The sequence below is a fragment of the Balaenoptera borealis genome (assembly GCF_965194805.1).
Source record: "Balaenoptera borealis genome assembly, chromosome: 12".
NCBI classification, from domain to species: domain Eukaryota; kingdom Metazoa; phylum Chordata; class Mammalia; order Artiodactyla; family Balaenopteridae; genus Balaenoptera; species Balaenoptera borealis.
The window spans coordinates 16,711,391-16,731,421 of NC_138869.1; the positions used below are offsets into that span (position 1 = coordinate 16,711,391).

Here is a 20,031-nt window from a genome sequence, read left to right on the forward strand (position 1 = left end):
TTCATTAAGAATGTCCATTCAATATAAATATGTTTACAAGTCCTAGATGCCAGGCACTGTACCAGGAACTGGAAGGGAGCTGTAAGTTAAAACTGTCATCCAACTGTGGGGGACACATATTACACAATGACTGCAATTGTCATGAGACATGTGAAGGGAAAAATACTCCAGGCTCAGCAACTATAATGGGGTCCCCAATTGTTCCAGAGAGAAAGGGAAGGCTTCCCAAGGAAGTTACTAACTGTTGCTCAAAGGCCAAAAGAGATGAATAAGTAAGAGTTGAGCAAAAAAGGGGTAGTAAAAGCATGCAAGCAGCAGGAGCAGTGTGTGTGTGTGTTGGGGGGATGTGCCCGAGGCTCTGAGATGTAGAACTTGGCTAGTTGGAAGAACAGAAAAATACAGAGGGACCAAGCACAGAGAATAATGGAGGAGATGGCATGGGAGGTCAAGATCTAGCCCTCTCCTATCCTTCTTCAGTCTTGTTAAGGCTCTTAAGAATTTTTAGCCACATTCATTGGTATTGGATAATTAGGTAAGAGGAATATCATTTGGCCTTCTATGGTACATGCCTTATTAGTCTACTGATTGTAGAGCTACAAGGAAGCTCACAATCAATTTCTCTTTAGAGATACTGAATTATTTCTATTCAGCCTGCTGTGATTTCTATTGGAAACCAGATTAGTAAACCATTGGCTACTTTTGTGTCTGTTTAATTAGGCAATGTTAAAATAACCCAGGCACTGTGGTCCAGGAAAGTGTTAGACATTTTGAAAGTGGTGACTAGGCTTTAAATATAAACATACACACACAGCATTAAAAAGGGGTTGTTTGTTGTACTGCAGGCAGAGGTAGGGGAAAGGGTTGGAAAAGTCTCCGATGGAATGTGGGATGCAGTTTTGTTCGTGAAAAATATGGCCATTTTCTCATTTGCCCAGAGCTGTGAGAGTAGGGGCTCTTGGAAAGGAGCCTTGGCAGAAGCCTTACAGAAAAGCGTCTGCGCTTCCCTCGGGGATGATTGCTTGTCTTTGGTCTTTCCCACGCAGAGAGCCCCACCCCTACTCTACCTTCCTCTGCCTGGTGAATCTTTACTCAAACCATCTGTTTTTCAAATTTTTTAACCGTCAATGTAACTGAGATTTGAGTTCCAATTACAATCCCCAATAATCAGCTGTACTTCCTTGAGGCCATATGTTTGGGCAAGATGCTTGAAGAACAGGCATGTGCTGTATTGGCCCGACACACTCAAGAACCCCATCTGGGCATTGTTGGAACGCAAACCGTTGAACTCAGATGGACTCGTCTTACCATCTGGTTGCAGTTTTGGTGCCTGAGCCCTGAGTGTATTATTCCTCCATATTTGAGTTAACTCAAAATAACCAATTTTTTTTTTTAAAGGGAGCCAGAAACTTGTCAATGCATATACTTAGTTTAACTATTTTGCCTGTTTAATTCAACTAACTTTTAAAAGGACATGACTGTATTCCTCTTTCTAGAGTATAAATATCAGATTGTGTGTTAAGCCTCTTGGCAAAAGATGCATGTTCTGCTCTTGGCTTATCAGGGCTAATTTTAACCTGTGTGGAAAAGTCTCAGTTTACCATGACTTTCAAGTTCAATAATGTTTAGCTAAAGAGTGAAAAATAATTTCCTTATTTACCAAGTTTTATTTTTATTATTAATATAGAATAGTTTGTCTTGGAATATTTTGAAAGAGGGATTTCTTTCTCAGTGCATGACACATCTTTTAAAAATCTGATCCTGTCAGCACATGTTCATGGAGATGCAGGTGTTTTCAGGAGTTGAAGCAGGGTAGGTTTGAAGGTTAAGTCTTAAACTGTTTTGCTCCCCAGTGCATGCTGGGAAACCTGGTAGGTGTAGAAATCCAAGCCCTCTTTCTACCCTCCTGCCATAGGCCTCTTCTTGGATAAGGCTGAGGATAGAGATGCTGAGCTCCGTCAGCCCCACTATCTCCAGCTCCTCTGTGTGTGTTTCTGGTCCACATTTAGGTTGAGTAGTGAGGTTGTGGTGGTATTAACTGCTACTGACCGAGTATTACCATGTGCCAGGCACTGTCCAAAGCGCTTTAGATACATTGAATTAACTTAATCTTTTAAAAAATTTGTGAGTTAAGTATCTTTATTACTGCCATTTTACAGATGAGAATAATGAAGAGTTTCAGTGACAGAGGCTAAGAACTCCCTCTCCCTTATTTCCTGTATTTCCACCGCATCCTCCCTTGAAACCATTTCAGGAGCATTTTGTCCTGCTGGCCACGTGTCATGGGAATAGACACAAGGTGAGTTTCCACTTCCTTGGTGGGAGACAAAGATTTGTTCTCTTCTCACCTGCCTCTCTTCAGGGAGCCCTTCACAAGCTGCTCTGGCTTCCTCTGTACTACACAAGTCAGATAATCTGGTTCACTTCATGCTAGGATTTGTATTTAGTGTATTATGCTACTTAGTGTTTTTCTCTTCATCATAAAGTTGACTTCAGGTTTATTGTAAAATTATATAAAGATAAAATATGTGTGTAATGACCATCCTCAGTTGCTATAAAAAGAAATCTCTATTTACTAATTTCATTCAACGGCCATTTATTAACCAACTTCTCTGGTTAGAATGTAAGTTTATGGAATGCAGGAATGAGGTATCAACTGCCCTGGGCTGTCCAGGGCTGAAGGGTTTCCTGGAATGTGAGACTTTTAGTGCTAAAACTGGGAAAGTTCTGGGCAAACTGGAGGGAGCTGGTCACCTTTTGCAAGAATCAGGTCTAATTAGGTTTACTTTTATATTACCTGCATGGCCAAATTGCTTGATGCATAACAAGTGGCTAATAAATATTAATTGAATAATGAATGGATGCTAGGCTTTGTTCTAGGGCTTAAGAGTAGAAAGATTTAAATCCAGCAGAAGGCATTGCAGACAGAGAGAATAGTATAAGTCAAGTTCTGGAGGTGGGAGACCTTAGTATATGGTTGTGTAAGCCCAGAAAACCCCATGCAGGAGGAAACAGAGCAACAGGGAGGCATGTGCTATAAATGAGAAAGGTATGTGTGATCCAGATCATGGAGGACCTTCTGTTTAATGTGAAGGAGTTTGGTTTTTGTTTTTCATAAGAGGGAGCAGCCCTAGATTTTTAAGCAGGAGCATGATATGGTTATATTCCCACAAAGGTAGCTTTGTAGGCAAGATGGAAGGTAGATTAGAAGGATGGAGAGAAGAGAGTGAATGTGATGGATAGAGGGAGCAAAAGCAGTTAGGAAGCTATTGCACAAATGCTCGCAGAAGATACTGAGAGTTTTAACGAGGTTGGTAAAGATGGTGATGGAGAAAGGGCAAACAGGAGGAAAGTATAGGTTTGGGACCCAGGTGGTGGTGAAATTAATTGAGCTTGCTCACCGGCTGTCCAGATGGAGACAGAATGAGTAAGATACCTGAGGTGATGTCCAGGTTTCTTTCTTGTATGGCTGGTGGTGTGATGGCACCACTCACCAAGAACAGGAATGAGGATGAGGAGAAGGTCTGGAGAGAAGGTGAACTTCCATCCGTTTGGAACTGATTGAGTTTGAGTTGACTGTGCAACAGTCAGATTAAGATATTTGATGGGGTAACTGAATCATCAAAGAAGCATGAAGCTGTGTTCAGGATATGAAACATTACCCCCAATATGACAATAGCATTGATGTGTATTTCCTAATGTAAAGATACACATTTTTCAATGGGAAATATTTATGTTTTTCTGCATTTTTAAATAACAAGGTGAGCATAACAGAGAATCTTATTCCCATATTCAGAAGGAATCATCATTAACATCTCGGGAAACATCATTGCAGATTGATCCACCCATCCGTCTCTCTCTTTCCATCTTACTGAGACCACAGGAAGTTTCCTTAACCTCTCTCTGTGCCTCAGTTTCCTCATGTATTAGATGGTTATTGGTATCCACCTATAGAATGAGGAGTCAATGAGTTAAATGTTAAGCCCTCAGAAGAGCGTCTGGCCTATAGGAAGCACCATCAAAGCACCATCGAATATAACATAGCCATCTTTTAAAAATAAATGGGCTGTATTTCATGCTGTTTTGTAATCTCCTTTGTTGAATATTATCATTCGTTAATGTTCACCAACTCTTAGTTAATGAAAAATATCTTTCTACCCCATTTCTTAGCACTTTAGTCCAAAATTAATTTTCATTGCTAACAGTCAAAACAAAAGTGAAAACCAAACAAAAATAGAAAACCACCATTATGACAGCAAAGCATGTAACTAGGTCAGTAATTGAAAATGCTTTGGCTTGGCCTTCAACCAGTAGTGACAGTTACAAGAGACAATTTGGTACATCTATATCATTATACTTTGTGATGAATAAAAGAAATCACCCCAAAGAGTTTTGCTTTTTGGGGCTTTTCTTCTGTCCTTTGCTCTTCTGCCCCCACATTAATCATTTTTCTAACCTTTACTGCCTCACTGATCACCTGTCAGGTGAGATTTCTACCTCTCATCCTGGCAGTATCCGTGTGGTGCTAGCTTTTCATTTATCTTCACTATGTGCTATTAAGATCTAAATTGGTGTCTGTGCCTAAATAGGGCAATTTATACCTTTAACCCAAAACACTTCTTTTTATTTTTCAATAAAGACAAAAAAAAGAATCCAAATGACTGAAATTCTTTATCAGGGGCACTTGAAAAATCAGTTTTTCTCAGGACTGACAGCGAGAGCACAGAGAATTTTGTTACTGTATTGGAATTCTAACAAACTCTTCTGTCATCCTCTAGAACTGGCTTGGTTAAAAAAAAAAAAAGGTCATGTTATGATAACCTTTAGAAAGTCAAGTGATTGAAGTGCAGACATTCTGAGAGAAAATATAACCTCTAAAGTATAGGATGTGGGTAAAGCAATTTTTAAATTATGTGGTGAGGAGGAAAAGAAATTAACATTTCTTTTACAGCATTTGATGTATCTTTGCAGGCATGCTGTTCCTTCTGTTAACTGGGGAATATCTCTTTTAGCACAATTTATATTGATACTTTGCATTTATATAGCATGTTTTGGGCCTTGGGCATTTTACAAGCATTAAGTGTAAATAGTGTGCCTGCAAGCTAGGTAACTGAATATTCTCATATCACAAATGGGGAAGCACCAGTATAGAGAGCTATGTTACTCTGGGCTCTAAGTCACTGTGAGGAACTGAAATTACAGCTCTGAATAGTTTTCAATGTTGAGAAACAATTAACCTGGCCTAAAAGTTTAAGTTGTTTCTGCCTGCTTAGAATTTGGTCTTCTGGAAGCAGTAGCCTGAGTTTTCTGGAGACTTCTCCCACTTTCTGTCCTCGTATTTTGGGTGAGTTTGATCCCCTGACTCTAAGGGTGAGAATATGACCCAAGTGTGGCTCTTGGTGTTGTCCATTTTCTTGACTACTGTAATGAGGGCAATCCTGGAATAATGGATAACCATGGTTTGAGCAGTTAGACCTCTTGCCACTGGTGCTATAGGCCTGGTGCTGCAGAGGGCAAGCGGTGAAAAACATTCTGAATGAAAGCAAAAGTGGTAAGCAGAATCAAATATGGTAGGTCTTGAGGCTATCTGTTGACTCCTGGATCAAACTGTACCTGAAGATAGAGCCCTGGAATTTTTAGTTAAATGAGTTTATGAATTTATCCATATTTCACCCAATAAAGGTAAATTTTCTTTATCAGTGAAGAATCGTTGTACAAGGTTATTAGAGTCTTTAAAAATTGATCTTTTAGGTTAGAACATAAAATAATTCTTAAACCTTTTGTACCCTGATGTGCATTTCAGCAAAGTATCAAGAATTATCCGTAGGCAGTTCCCTGGCAGTCCAGTGGTTAGGACTCTGAGCTCTCACTGCCAAGGGCCTGGGTTCCATCCCTGGTTGGGGAATTAAAATCCCATAAGTGTGGCCAAAAAAATAAAAATATAAAGGTAGTGACAGCAAGAGCTTGCCATTATATAGACACATTAAAAAAAAAAAGTTATTCATAAGGAGAAATTCTGTTAATTAACAGAAAGCAGCTTGGATATAGTAAAAAGTAGAATATTTTTTATTGATTTCTGAAAGATATAGAAAGTGCATCTCGAGTATATTTTTATAAGTATATTAATATAAGTATATATTGTGTTAGATTTTTTTAAAGAATTCATTTTGAGAGATTCTTATTGATTTTTTTTTTTAAATTTATTTATTTTTGGCTGTGTTGGGTCTTCGTTTCTGTGCGAGGGCTTTCTCTAGTTGCAGGGAGCAGGGGCCACTCTTCATCGCGGTGCGCGGGCCTCTCACTGTCGCGGCCTCTCTTGTTGCGCAGCACAGGCTCCAGACGCGCAGGCTCAGTAATTGTGGCTCACGGGCCCAGTTGCTCCGTGGCATGTGGGATCTTCCCAGACCAGGGCTCGAACCCGTGTCCCCTGCATCGGCAGGCAGATTCTCAACCACTGCGCCACCAGGGAAGCCCTCTTATTGATTTTAATCATGTTGCTCCCAGTGATGTAGCATATCAATTGCTGCGATGTCAGAACTGGAGCTTTCATTGTCAGTGTGTATTAGCCTAGACTTTGTTTTTCCATGAGTGTTTTTTAGATGGACTATTATTTTATAAGGAGGTGATGTAAATTCATGTGTTGCTTAGTTATAGGCAGGTATTTGGCAGAAGTACCCCCAAATATTTGTGTTTTAAAGGTCAAGGCTGAACAGAGACAGGGACAAAGAATAAGCTCTGATTATTTCCATGAGGTAACTTCCCCCCTGGATGGGGGTGTTTCTGGGCCTTCCATCAATGTCTTCCCAAGAAACCTAAGAGAGATGGAGAGTTCATGTTTTTCATTAATCCCAATCAAGTATAAGACTTATTAGGCTAATGATTGACCCTGAATAGCATGAAAGGTATGAGAATTGAGTTTTCCATTTTAGTCACTGACTGAATTTTGGTCTTGAGTAGGTTCATTCTCTTCTTTTTTTCTCTTCTATGTGAAAATTACAAAAGTGTACTGTTAGCTACATGCAGGTCCCTCAGCATCCCGCAGTCAGCTGTGTACGTCAGTCCTACTCTCTCCTGAAAGTCAAGGAAAGGGTGCTGGGATGGGGAGTAGGGGGCAGGAGAGGACTAATATGCCTTTGTAATGCCGGGACCGATATCAGAACAGACAACTTGCAAAGGAGGTTTTATAACTGTAAAGGAAGCAAAGTAAGATGAAAGACCATACTTTTAGAGTAGCAACTTAAAGTGATTTGAAATGCAATAAAGTGGAGTCAGAAAAAGTCTTCCCTATAGGTATAAGGATGGCAAGCCTTTGGATGCAGTAGTGGCACCATTGGGCAGGGGTCAGGGGAGTAATTAATGTAACTACCACTGATTGAGTGCTGATTGCATGTAAGACATTGATATTTTAAAGGTGCTATCTCATTCCATTCTCACTGCAGTGCCATGAGGCATATATAGATACTTCATCATACCCATATTACAGGTGAAAAACTGAGGTTTAGCAAGATTTAATTCATGATAGCAAGATTAGCTCATAATCATAGTCTACGCTCCAGTTCATACCGTCGGTACGTGGCTGAGCTGACAACAAACGCTGGTCTGTCTGCCTGTTTTCTGAACCACTCTACTTCACAGCCTCAGTCTACTTAAGGAAGTATAGGAATACCACTGCTTCTAAAAGAATGGCAGTCAGTGGAATTGTAGACTGAGTAGCTCATTGAGCAACCTGGATGAGAAAAAAGAAAATCAGAAATGTTCCACATATTGTCATTTCAATCACAGAAATTGATGTTTCCTTTTTGTAGCCTTTGTTTCGTATTCATACAGACTGGATTTCTTGTGCCCCCTTTTACTATGTGTGTTGTGGAAGGATCGGGGAGATAGATGTTCCTGTACGCAGGACTGTGGTGCAGGCTCTGTGCGTCATGCAGGGGGGCTTTGGCAAGTTATTGCAGCTCTCCATACGTCATTGTTCTCATCCACAAAATGAGGGCCCTAAATACGCACAGCTCTTTCGTTCAAACAAGCTGTGCTTTGATACTGTCACACTGTAATGAGGGCACTGAGTCTCTCTTCCTCTTTGCTTCTTCAGAGATGAGCTTTGTTAATTTTTGGCTGGATTCATTGTAGTAATTAAACTGAACTCACAGCACCTCTGGACCCATGTCTATAGTTGGCATCCATGCTGATTAGTTACTGCGCGGCTGGGCTTTACCAGTTGTAAATATTTACTGTTATTTTTAAAAATTTATCCCTTATTTCCAGTCTTTCAGCCATCGGTTTTGTTGTTATTGCTGTGTTAAAATTTGCCATTTTAACATTTTCTAAGTGTATTATATTAGTGGCATTAATTACATTCACAGTATTATGAAACCGTCATCACTATGTCCAAATCTTTTTCATCACTCTAAACAGAAACTCTGTACCCACTGAGCAATAAAGTTCCCGTCACCACAACCCTCAACTCTGGTAATCTTTACTCTACTTCCTGTCTCTACAAACTTGCCTTTTCTGGACATTTCATATAAGTGGTTTCATACAAATTTGTCCTTTTGTGTCTGGCTTGTTTCACTTAGCGTAAGTTTTTAAAGTTCATCCATGGTGTAGCATATATTAGAATTTCATTCCTTTTTTCGGCTGAATAATATTCCATTGTATGTATAGATCATATTTTCTTTACTTCTTCATCTGTTGATGGATGCTTGGGTTGCTTCTACCTTTTGGCTGTCGTGAACAGTGCTGCTATGCACATGTCTGGATATGTATTTGTTTGAGTCCATGGTTTCAGTTCTTTGTAGTGTATGCCTAAGAGTGGAATAGCTGGGTCATAAGGTAATTTTATTTAATTTTTTGAGGAACTGCTAAACTGTTTTCCACAGCAGCCACACCATTTTATATTTTCACCAACAATGTATGAATATTCTAATCTCTCCAAGGCTTTGCAAACACTTGTTAATTTCCATATTTAAAAAATTACAGCCATTGCAGTAGGAATGAAGTGGTATTTCATTGTGGTTTTGATTTGCATTTCCCTAATGACTGATGATGTTGAACATTTTTTTCAAGTGATTCTTGGTGATTTATATATGTTCTTTGGAGGAATGTCTATTTAAGACCTTTGCCCATCTTTGAATTGGGTTGTTTGTCTTTTTGCTGTTGAGTTGTAGGAGTTCTTTGCATACCCTGGATATTACAACCCTTATCAGCTGTATGATTTGCAAATATTTTCTCCAAATCTGTAGCTTATCCTTTTATATTGTTGATTATGTTCTTTGATGCACAAAATTTTGTTAATTTTGATGAGGTCTCATTTATCTTTTTTGTTTCTTTTGCTTCTAATTCTTTTGGTGCCACTGCCAAATCCACTGCCAAATCCAAGGTTATAAACATTTAACATTTTTTTCTGACAGCTTTAAGGTTTTAAATCTTATATTTAGATCATTGTCATATTTTGACTAAATTTTTGTGTACGGTATGGGTGAGGGGTCTAACTTTATTCTTCTGCATGTTGAAATCCATTTGTCCCAGCATCATTTGTTCAGTGGACTTGGCACCCTTGTCGGAAATCAATTGGCCAAAGATGTATGGGTTTATTTCTGGACTCTGAGTTTTATTCTTTTGGTCAATATGTCTATCCTTATGCCAGTACTACACCTTTTTGATTACTGTAGCTTTGTATCAGTGATTGCTTTTTGTTGCTTTGTATCAGTGATTGTGCTTACTCTTGGACTTTTGCTACCCCATCTCACATTTGCTATTTCTGATCTATGTGACTTAAAAACACCAGTCAACCAAGTTTATAATACCTGCATATGACTAGAGTTATGGAGCCTGTATTAAAGAATAAACTGGATTTGGTACACTGGCTCTGTGATGTACAGCCTAGGCCAGTGACCTGTTCTCTCTCTGACTCTCTCTCACCAGAACTTCAGATAATTCATTAGGTAAAAGCAGAAGTGTTTAGTTTGAAGGGCAAGGAGGTAAGGTCCCATGGGCCCAGTCTCCCCTGAATCCACGCGTTCTAAAAACTGTTAGGGCAGGGGCAACACCATTAAAAAACCTTTAGCGTCAAGGAATTTCTAGTTTATTTTTCTATTAAGTTTTGTAGGATTATAGTTTTCTAAAATTCACCCTCTGGATAATCTGCGAATTATGCGAACTGTAAAAAACCCCTGCATTATTATTGATTTCTTCCCTTTATTACTAGCTTTAGGGAAAAAAAGATGTTTACATATATATTTACACATAATTATAATCTAGGGTTTGCATATGCCACAGAGTCGCCTTTTACTAAAGCATCTTAAAATAGTTAGCAATTCCTGTTTGACTGTGAAGCCGGTCTCGCCCCATGGATCACCTTGAGCATCATGTGTTAAATGAGAGTACAGACCACCTAACACATAGCCATGGCTCAAGTTCATCCTTCCCGAGGACGTGCACTTTAAGTATCACTGGATATGCAAAATGACAAACCAGTAGTTTGTGCTATCACACAACAGGACCAAAATTACCGTTGTTTCAAATAATGTTACGGTATGCTCCATATATTCACTAAGGTGACCCAGGAGTGTTGATTTGAATTTACTTTAGCCTCACTTACTGTCACTTAACAGAGTAAATGAGAACTGATGGCTCTTCAAACAGTAATAGTAAATTACAGTTATAGTGAACACAAATGCCTCATTATGTCTAGTCAAGGTCTGTTTCCCTTTTATAGAGCTAACTGGTGGAAAGCATTGTTTTTAATTTACTAATGAATATGCATAGGAATCTTAGTTCTCCTGTTTACATAAACCTGATAGACAGTTAATCTTCAGCAAAGTACGTAGAGAAGGCTTAGAAAATGTAAACCATAGCTAAAGTAAAAAACATAGTTCCAAAGTATCAAATGCTTTAAACACCAAAATGCCACTTTTATTAGCCTTATATTATCTCACTTGTAAACATTCAAAACCAGTAATGGTTTAATGAGATTATAAGGCAAACATGCACTTGGATTAAATATATTAATAAAGCAATTCATATTGGTTAATTAAACACTGGAAACGTGTTTAAATGTTTGGACCCTTATAAGGCATTCTTTAGGGGGTTTATAAACTTAGCTTAAACTTTTCTTGAAATTTGTGCTGTTAGGTCAACACAGTTTAGAAAGGATTTGTCTATAAGAATGGGGCATGAGAGAACTTTGGGGGTGATAGAAATTTCATTTACTTTGATTGCTATGTTGAGTAGACAGTTGTATACATTTATTAAAACTCAATGGATTGTATATTTAAGATTGGAGTGTTTCACTTTAAGTGTGTATGTATATATATATATATGTGTGTATCTATCTTTACACACACACACACACACACACACACACGTAGAGTCCTGAAAATGTCTTTGGAGCCAGCCATCCCTGTAGCTAGATTCACTGTCCTACAATTTGGGTACACGTATCTATAAACTCCCTTAGGTGTAAATCAGTTTGCATAGTGTCTTTGTCACTCACAGTCAAAAGGATCCTAACGCTTCTACCTGAAACCCTTTTGGATTGGGGAGAGGGGTTACTATCCTTGTCTCCACGAATGTGAATAAGACCCATTTACTCCCATGCCCCAGGTAGAGATGAACTTGCTCACCTCACTCAGAAGCTGGATTTTGTGAGAATGGGGAAGAAAGGGTGTGGGGAAGAAGCCTGATATTTTGAAGCAGAGCTATGCTGACTAGCAGTGTTAGTAGCAACTTTGTATTTGATAAATCCTGTCTCTCAGAGAATTGAGGTGACGCCCTTTACATCAATACATACTTCACTTTCAGAGGATATTTCTTTCACCCAAGATCACTGGACTACTCATACAATTCTAAGCTCTAGAATGATGGTATGAGCCTTTCTTCTTGCCATGCCATCCAGAGACAGACCTTAGACTACCATTAGCAGTGTCTTCTTCCATGTAGTTAGGAACATACTATGATGCCATAGCTGTTGCCACTTTTCATTTTCTTTTAAAAGGCTTGCACTTACCCCATGGGCAATGAGAAGAGCAAAGACCAACAATCTCTGTACAGGAAAAGCACTCAGCAGCAATTCAATCTTGTACTTTAGTCGATTCACATATCCACAGACTCTTCAGTACTTAGGCTGGAGCTTATAAGGACAGGAAGGTGATCAATAGCTGCCTTGGGTTCACAACTCAAATACTTGCAGTACCAACGTAGAAGCAAGATTTAGCATAACTAAATTTGAATAGATAATATTTGATTTCTACCCAGAAGAAGCAAACCAAATTGTAACAAATGTCTGCTTATTATGAGCACAGGGTCCTTAATCATCACAACAACTCTACAAGAGTTTGATTATTACCCAGAGTTTCATAGACTGTAGGCCCCATAAGAGCAGAGAACATGTTCATTTTGTCCAAAGTAGCATCAAGTATCATTTGTTAACTGATAGTGTCAGAGAAGTTAAGTAATTTATCTGAGGGTCATGGTATAGCGTCAACTTTAGGAGAGTCTTTTGTTTCAGTTAAGGTTAAGATTAAGGTTTTAAAGTAAGAGAATATTGCCTTTGGCCTCATCAACCTCCCCGTCTTTCACTTCTTCTGTCTTTACGTGCCTTCTCTTTCAGATCAAGGACTTGGAGGCTTAGTTGTTGCTGTGGGCCAAAGACAGGCAAGGTCACTGGAGACAGGTTGAAGCAGCAAATTACCAGCACTCTCCCAGAACAAATAGAGTCCTTAGCCAGAAAACACTGTGGTCAGAAAACAGAAAGGAATTTCTAGAACAAGGGAGGTATCCAGGTAGAAAAGTAATTAAGGTGAACCAAAATTATAGCCACATAGAAGAAGGTCAGACTAAATAAGAACTAGGAATCCAGAGAAAACATAATACTTATTAAGGACTTTATCCCTAAAGGCAGAATATCTGCATTCACATCCTATTCCTGTCACTTCAAGTTAAGTGGTATTAGATAAATTACTCAGTTTCTGTGTCTGTAAAGCATGGATTATATACTTACCGTTGTTTTAAGGATTAAATAAAATAATCTCTGTAAAATAATTTTGTGATGTCTGGCACATAGTAGGTACTCAATAAATTCTTGATGACACTTGGATGCAAAAAACCATAGGTAATGAACAATTAATAGAGAAGGAAGCAATGAATTTTAAAGAGACAGATCAGCTTTGAGAGTCCCCATTTTGTGCCCCCTAGCTTCTTAAGTGACAGATACGCAGAACTGACCCTGGGAAATCCATCTGATATCTCCCTCTCTAGTCTGTAGATCCTAAGAACTCTCAGGGTTCCCAAAGTGTCCCCTACTCTATTGACCCACTCAATCCTTTTCCACTTAGAGGGCTCACATGTTCTTTATCCCCATCAAAACTTTCATTCCCTCAACGCAGATACGCTCTCAAATAGGTGTTAGGGGTAAAGTTCTCATTAAATTAATTACCTTAACTGTATGAGTGTTTAATAATCATTTATTCCTTCTAGCTTTGGTTTTTTTACTTTAAAAGATGTGAATGTTTCTGAATATCCTTGTATTTTTTTTTTTTTTTTCTTTTTTGGCTGTGTTGGGTCTTCGTTTCTGTGCGAGGGCTTTCTCTAGTTGCGGCAAGCGGGGGCCACTCTTCATCGCGGTGCACGGGCCTCTCACTATCGTGGCCTCTCTTGTTGCGGAGCACAGGCTCCAGACGCGCAGGCTCAGTAGTTGTGGCTCACGGGCCCAGCCGCTCCGCGGCATGTGGGATCCTCCCAGACCAGGGCTCGAACCCGTGTCCCCTGCATTAGCAGGCAGATTCTCAACCACTGCGCCACCAGGGAAGCCCTATCCTTGTATTTTGAGAGTGCATTAGTGAGGCAAAGTGAAGTATAGTGAGTTTCAGATAGTATGGAGTGGTTTTTTCATGAGAGGTTGAAATCATATCCCATGTATTTATAGCCAACAGAGCCTTAGTAATTTTCATTTCTAAATGTTCTGGGCAAACAGCTGAACATATTTTTATTACAATCTACTTTCCAAATTATTGTGAAGTCTGAGACATGTGTGTGTCTTTATATACACAGCCAGCCGAATCTCCTGATTAATTATAAGTTAATTTGTTATACAGCCCACTTGAAGGAGGCTTTAAAAAGTAAGTAATCCTCCTTTGGTGACAAGCTTACTATCTAACTTAATCTGGCACTCCTCTAGAACTAACAGTATAACTGCTAAATCGGACATGTTAGCCATCCACCTTGATCATTGCATGAAGTTAGTTACACTGTTCATGAAAAGAATCATGGGTTTAAGCTGTGAGGGCTGTGTTGTTTCACCCACTGGCCTTCAGCACCATGGAGAGAGGCGAAAGCCCCTTCTTAAGTAATTGGCTTTTACTTCTCCATCAGAATTGTTGCTTTACATGTGACTGGGGCACTCACTCTGTACATTGCAAGCTATGTGATTGTTGTGAAAATTGACCTATTTGATCTACTTATTTTCTTCTTTTGAAAATATTTTCCCTGTTTTCTTGATAGTACATTTGTTCTTTGCACTTTCAAAGAATCCCTTAGAAGTCCAGTTACATGTGTCTTTGAAGACAGACAGTTGAATGTGTTCCCATTTCCCTTTTCAAAAGTTGTTCTTTAGATCAAGAATTGCTTCCTTTTCTTAACTTAATGAAGATATTGCAGAGCCGTGGACTTTTTTTAAGCCATCCACATCAAATCATCACCATAAAAGATGCAAAAGAAGTTTCTAAATCTGCCATGAATATTTGACAGTTTGCATTAATAGTTCCAGTGACTCTTTGCTGGGAAGGGATTTTCAAGTTTCCCTAATAATTGGTTCATACATCTTTCACAAAATTTACTAATACCTTACATTTGTATTGAAGACCCTTGACATTTATGGATTTAATATGTGATTTTGACTATTTGCAGATGACCCGACAGTCCATGACATGCCTTGATTTGAAATTTTGCTGAGGTACATATTCAAATTGAGCACACAGACAGGCTGATGTGTGGGAAGAAGTCTTGTAGCTAATGGGTAATTCTAGCTCTCTGCCTGACACCCACATCTCAACACACATATTATTCTCTCTTCACTGAATATATGGTAATTTCTCCGCAGTAATTGAAACCTTTGCTTCTTTGTGAAAAATGGCCATAAATCAGAGAAAAATCTTCAATAAAGTTTAAAAGGTCAATGTACATTGTGAGTACATGAAAAAAGAATATCAAAATGAACATGATTCCAGAGGAACTCAGGAATCTGTACAAACTAACATTCACAAAGTGAGGATTTCTGAAGGTAATGATAATTCCATCCAGAATTTTAAGGGTTTATTTCAGGGATGGAAGGCATGATACCAACTCTGACTGACTTATGAGGAAGTCCACTTATTGCATTATGTCTTATATTGTAATTGTTTGTATGTATCCTTACCTTCTTCCCTATCCTCGTGCAAAAATAAATGGCAAAGTCAATGTAGAAGATATTGTCAGTTGGTTACCCTACATCCATTTCTTTTCTTCTCACTGCCTAACAGAATCACAATTTTATTTCTTTATCTAGTCCTCCACTAAACATCCACATTCTTTCATGTGGTGGTGGGGAAACTGATTATTCTAAGCCAGTGCCTGGCATGCCTCCTAGTACCTAGCCTTAGCGCAGAGCAACGGTGTTAAATTGGCCCCGCCAAATGAAAGGTAAAGGCTTACATTCGAAAACTGGGGGAGTTTTTCTCTCTATATTTTTGTGCTCTTGTCTTCTCCCTGCTCAGTCTCTCTTGTTCTCTAGCTCCCCTGAATCCTCCTTCCTCATTCATATATTTGCTCACAAATAGTAGATATCAGCAAGAGAGGTTAAAGTCCTAATTGCCCTAACATCCACCTTGTAAGCAAAAGAGGAACCTAGTTTAAGGTACAGCTGATGTTGAAGATATCAGGATGAACAATCTGGAGAACTGTGTCTTTAGTGTCATAATTAAGTCATTTATTGAATCATACCAAAAAACTGCCCTCTCTTTAAAACTCCAGTTATGTGAAATAATACATTCTTTTAAACCTATTTGAGCCCAAACAGTATTTTCTGTTTCTAGCAGACAAAAGTTTCCTACCTGGTATACTCACTGAAGGTAGGAATTTTATTATTTTCATTTTGAGGGCACTTGTATCTAGACCAATGTTTTACATTAAAAATGTATTTGCATGTAAATGTAAAATCTCTATAAACCTTGATCTAGGTACATCAATTTCTTTATGAATAAACTTACGTCTTGCGCCAAGCCTGTGACCCATCTCTTTACTACTCCATTTCTACTACTTTACAATAATCCTCTTCACCAGTCCTCCACAATATCCAGAACATTTTGGGAAATGTTAGTTTTAAATTTGTATAAACAAAGTTCACAAGGTTAAGAAATTTAGCCAAAACTTAATTGCAAATATGAAAAGAAATCAAACAAATCTTGTTGTCTATAAGGTGACGCATAGAACTGTTGATTTTCATTGTGGGTTTGTCCATGCAATACCCAATAAACAAATCTGTTCAATTCAGTTAAACAACTAATTGATTCACTAGAGAAAAACAATATACCTCTTATCTGACTGGATTGATCAGCCGGTTCAGTTGAAACAGTAAATCCACCATTCCCATGGAGGTAAAATTGACTGGACATTTTTTCCCCAATAACAAAAGGAGAGGGTTTTACAAAATCAACTGAATCACTTATTCTGTTGTTTTGGAGATGCAGCCTTATTCAACATTTGAACACCAGTGCCATGCTTCCAAGCGTGGTAAAATTGAAAGTTTTTTTAAGTTTCTGAAGGAGAAGATAAAGAGAATGGACTTGAAGAGAAAATGGCTGACCCTTCCAGAGTTGATGAAAAGAAAGTTTCTTATGACATTCAAGAAAGTCATGTAAGTAGATCTTGTTTATGTGAAGAAAAAAAACATTCCCAAGGTTCCTTTCAAGATGAGGCCAGGAAAGGTTTTACCCATAGAAATCCAAGAAGGAGTAGTATACAGCATAGTCAAGGAGGGTATTCAGAAGTCACAGGAATAATACTTCATGCCTATAGGAAGAAGTAAGATTTGAAGTGGAAAAAATCCTGATGTCTGGAGGCAGAATGTAATATAAGAGATTGGGACAAACTGCCGATATAGATGCTTTTAACAACCTGGGCATACCAAAGACCTATGAGGTATTTTAACGTGTACCCAGGTGTTTTACCATTTTACATCCTCACTAATCTTTTTCTAATACTTTCTTCTCATTCAAAACCTCACCTTCCCTAATTTCCCTTTTCAAATGTTTTCCATCTCTTTTCCTCCTTTCTCCTTCTCTGTTGTTTCTGATGAAGAGGTATTCCTCTTGAGTTTCAAATCTAGCCCTCTATCTTCCTGTTCCTTTCATTCTTTTGCGAGGATTACGAGCTCAGAAATTTTCTTAACCAGATAAATAAACAAAATGGCCTGATGGAATATACAAAGGATTTGTAAGGGATTTGAGGGGACTGTGGTGGAATAGAAAGTATATGCACCAGATAAAAATATTCAAATATTGAATAATTTTGTGCTAGCTGAATATGCACAACTCTTGGCAATGATGGTCAGCATTTTGTGACTTCTCCTTTCTTAGATTTGAAAATTACTCTCTCCTTCTTTCTTCTTCTGCCGACAGGACTCTCTGAAAAATGTAGTCTTCCTTCGGTTGCTACTAACTGAAAACATCTTCCTTTCATAGCTATGTCTGTCCTCATCATTCTTTGTTGTTGTTGTTTATTGTTTTGGGATTTTTTTTTTGTTTTTATTGGAGTATAGTTGTGTTGTCCTCATCATTTTTACTTTCAAAGCATATTTTTTCTTTTTTATTTCCACAGTTATCATTAATTTGAAAAACAAAAGTAATTGAAAAATATTTATAACATAAGTACTATAAGCAATATAACTTACTCTTGTATATCTATTGTACACACTTAATAGGTGCTAATGTTTTTCCAAGTTTGATTTCTATAAAGTTTTTCTTTAGGAAATAAACTTAAAACCTCACCCCTGTTCTTCTCTTTCCCTTCTTAGAGGTAACTACTAAGTTGAAGTTTATGTGTATCATTCCTATGTGTTTTCAAAAATCTTTACCATGTGTGTATGTGTGTGTATATAGTATACATATATGTATACGTATGTGTGTGTTTATATATAGTCATAAACAACATATGGTGGTGTTTTGTGCTTTTATCTATATATACATTTTTTCATGTTGAATGTATCCTTCTGAAACTTGAAAAATTGTAATTTTTCACATTTATAATTGTTAATAACCATTGTGCATTTATACATTAATTTTGTTCTTACAAGTGAGAGTATCTCCAAAGTATAGTTCTTTTTGTTTTTTTAATTGGGGTATAGTTGTTTTACAATGTTCTGTTAGTTTCTACTGTACAGCAAAGTGAATCAGTCGTATGTATACATATATCCCCTCTTTTTTGGATTTCCTTCCCATTTAGGTCACCACAAAGCATTAAGTAGAGTGCCTTGTGCTATACAGCACGTTCTCATTGGTTATCTATTTTATACATATTATTGTATATATGTCACTCCCAATCTCCCACTTCATCCCACCCCCACTTTCCCCCCTTGGTATCCATATGTTTGTTCTCTCCGTCTGTCTCTATTTCTGCCTTGCGAACAGGTTCATCTGTACCATTTTTCTAGATTCCACATATATGTGTTAATATATTATATTTGTTTTTCTCTTTCTGACTTACTTCACTCTGTATGACGGTCTCTAGGTCCATCCACATCTCTACAAATGACCCCATTTCATTCGTTTTTATTGCTGAGTAATATTCCATTGTATATATGTACCATATCTTCTTCATCCGTTCATCTGTCGATGGCCATTTAGGTTGCTTCCATGACCTGCCTATTGTAAATAGTGCTGCAATGAGCATTGGGGTGCATGTGTCTTTTTGAATTATGGTTTCCTCTGTCTGTATTCCCAGTAGTGGGATTGCTGGGCCATATGGTAATTCTATTTTTAGTTTTTTAAGGAACCTCCATACTGTTCTCCATAGTGGCTGTATCAATTTACATTCCCACCAACAGTGCAAGAGAGTTCCCTTTTCTCCACACCCTCTCCAGCATTTATTGTTTGTAGATTTTTGGTGCTGGCCATTCAGACTGGTGTGAGGTGATACCTCATTGTAGTTTTGGTTTGCGTTTCTCTAATAGTGATGTTAAGCATCTTTTCATGTGCCTCTTGGCCATCTGTATGTCTTCTTTGGGAAAATGTCTATTTAGGTCTTCCATCCATTTTTTGATTGGGTTTTGTTGGGGTTTTTTTTTGATATTGAGCTGCATGAGCTGTTCGTATATTTTGGAGATTAATCCCTTGTCTGTTGATTGGTTTGCAAATATTTTCTCCCATTCTGAGGGTTGTCTTTTCATCTTGTTTATGGTTTCCTTTGCTGTGCAAAAGATTTTAAGTTTCATTAGGTCCCATTTGTTTATTTTTGTTTTTATTTTCATTACTCTAGGAGATGGGTCAAAAAAGATCTTGCCGTGATTTATGTCAAAGAGTGTTCTTCCTATGTTTTCCTCTAAGAGGTTTATAGTGTCGGTCTTACATTTAGGTCTTTAATCCATTTTTGTTTATTTGTATATATGGTGTTAGGGAGTGTTCTAATTTCATTCTTTTACATGTAGCTGTCCAATTTTCCCAGCACCACTTGTTGAAGAGACTGTCTTTTCTCCACTGTATATCTTTGCCTCCTTTGTCATAGTTTAGTTGACCTTCGGTGTGTGGGTTAAAAGTATAGTTCTTAAGTTGGAGGGTTTATAATTTTTTGAACTCTGCTGGATGTCAACTGAGTATAATAATTCCCATTTGTTAAATCTTTACCAACACTTGAGGTTTCCAGACTTTTAAAATTTTGCCAGTTTGATTCATGTGAATTTGTATCTTAGTGTTTTAATTTGCATTTTTAATTAAATTGAGCAAGTCTTCATGTATATATTAGCCATTCACTGTCCCCCTCTTACGAATTACAAGTCCACAGCCTTTC

The 20,031-nt window shown here is 38.0% G+C and overlaps 1 long non-coding RNA gene across 1 annotated transcript in view; it reads left to right on the forward strand.

Annotated features, from left to right (window-relative positions):
- LOC309607158 overlaps positions 1-13,521 on the forward strand; it is a 681,872-nt gene extending 668,351 nt beyond the window's left edge. Inside the window, exon 12 of the long non-coding RNA XR_014232286.1 lies at positions 2,157-13,521. This is a non-coding gene — a long non-coding RNA (uncharacterized lncRNA). The remainder of the gene's footprint in view (positions 1-2,156) is intronic.
- The last annotated feature ends 6,510 nt before the right edge of the window (positions 13,522-20,031 follow it).